The following is a 2,309-nucleotide window of genomic DNA, read 5'->3' as shown; positions in this document are numbered from 1 at the left end:
GGATCGGGGGAGGGGAAGGTAGGTAAGTAATGCCACTATCCCCATCAGTGCTTTACTGACGCTGCTTCTGCCACTTCCTGTTGGTGCTCTCGCTGCTGCTTTGCTGAGTCCTTCATCCAGTCTGGTCCTCCAGCACCAAAACACCTAACCCAGCCATTCCAAATCACAGCTCTAGGGTCTGCATGCGTGTGTGTGTGTGTGTGTGTGTGTGTGTGTGCGCGCGCTCGCGTGCACGTTTGATGCTGCTGCTGCTGCTTCTGTTACCGTGGTCCCTTTAACCTCAGTGTTCTGAGGTTTCACCATCTGAAACAGTGATTTCACCAGACAAGACAGCTGGCCTTTGACTCAAGCTATAGTGGCACCTCCAGGAAGCTCTAAGGGTTCTAGGTTCAAGTCTGCCTATAGGCAGTTGTGTGTGTGTATATAGAGCTATATAAAAGATGCTACCCTGCTAGGGTGCTCGCAGCTGCAGGGAGGGATAGCTCAGTGGCTCACTAAACACAGAGTTATGAGCTCAATCTCTGTGGTGGCCACTTAGGGATTTGGGCAAAAAGCTATCAGGGACAGTGCTTTGCCTTGCCAAGAGGGCAGGGGATGGGACTAGATGACCTCCCAAGGTCCCTCCTGGTTCTAGGAGGTGCATACCTCCAATTTTGTTTGGGCGGGGGGGGATAGCTCAGTGGTTTGAGGATTGGCCTGCTGAATACAGGGCTGTGAGCTCAATCCTTGAGGGGGCCATTTAGGGATTGGGGGCAAATAGGAAGGCAGGGGAAAAAAAGAGATGGTGCTTGGTCCTGCTAAGAGGGCAGGGCACTGGACTCAATGACCTCCATAGGTCCTTTCCAGCTCTATGAGAGGTGTATCTCCCTCTATTCAGGGGCGGGATAGCTCAGTGGTTTGAGTATTAGTGTGTTAAACTAAAGGTTGCAAGTTCATTCCCTGAGGAGGCCATTTTGGGATTGGGGCAAATAGATGCCATGGATGGTGCTTAGCCCTGCTGAGAGGGCAGGGGACTAGACTAGATGACCTCCCAAGATCCCTTCCAGTTCTCGGAGATGCACAAGTGGGGATCCTTTCTCCCATGGCTACTGCCTGTGCTGTGCTACCTTTCTTCAGTACTTTGTATTCAAACCAGGTCTAAGCATCAGCTTCATCTATCAGCTCAGCAGTGTTTTCATCTCCACTGGTCACTGAGAAGCAACAAGGACTCAATGGAATTGGATCAGCTCTGCCTTTACACACTGGAGGGAGAGGATCAGATGGCAGCTAGTGCTCTTTAAACAGCATCACCCTTACTCTGTGAGGTTTACTGATCCAAAAAGTCAAAATTCATCACCTTGGAGAAGCAGAGGAGTTTATTTATCATCTTTACACAGCATGTGTGTCTGTGAAAATATGGTCTATTCCTGAGGTTTTTAATTCCAGCTAATCAATAGATGGCAGCATAGAGCTCACTCAGACAATCTCGGTGCAATTTGTCTTCATGGTCATGTCTACACTAGCCCAAAACTTCGAAATGGCCATGAAAATGGCCATTTCGAAGTTTACTAATGAAGTGCTGAAATACATATTCAGCGCCTCATTAGCACGCGGGCAGCCACGGCACTTCGAAATTGATGCGGCTCGTCCAGACGGGGCTCCTTTTCTAAAGGATCCCGGAAACTTTGAACTCCCCTTATTCCCATCTGCTCATAGGAATAGGGGGACTTCGAAGTAGGCGGGGTCCTTTTGAAAAGGAGCCCCATCCGGACAAGCCACGCGGCAGCAAGCTGTGTCAATTTCGAAGTGCCGCGGCTGCCCACGTGCTAATGAAGTGCTGAATATGTATTTCAGCGCTTCATTAGTAAACTTCAAAATGGCCATTTGCATGGCCATTTCAAAGTTTTGGGCTAGTGTAGACACGGCCCATGTGTGTTAGTTAAGGCCACCTCTATACTAGGCATTACAGTTTATGGTAGACACACAATTCCAGCTATAGCAATTGCATAGCTAGAATTGACTTATCTACAATTGACTTACATGGCAGTCCTCACAGAGGTAGTTGACGGGAGAAACTCTCCCATGGACCTCCCTTAATCCTCATGATATTGAGTAGTATAGGGGTTGAATGCCAACCCCAGATAGTTGAATTTCATGCAGTCTTACCAGGCTTGTGAAATCAAACCCTGGAAGATCAGCTCTGACCAGGTCCATCTTCTGCATAATGTAGACATACCCTTAGTGTCAATCCTGGGGAGGAAGCTAGGATTTTGCCACAAACTCTGGCAACTGAATAACAAACATTTGTCATTCACATGTTCTTAAAAAAA

Source organism: Carettochelys insculpta, chromosome 2 (genome assembly GCF_033958435.1).
Source record: "Carettochelys insculpta isolate YL-2023 chromosome 2, ASM3395843v1, whole genome shotgun sequence".
NCBI lineage: Eukaryota > Metazoa > Chordata > Testudines > Carettochelyidae > Carettochelys > Carettochelys insculpta.
Note: the sequence above shows the minus strand (reverse complement) of the source record.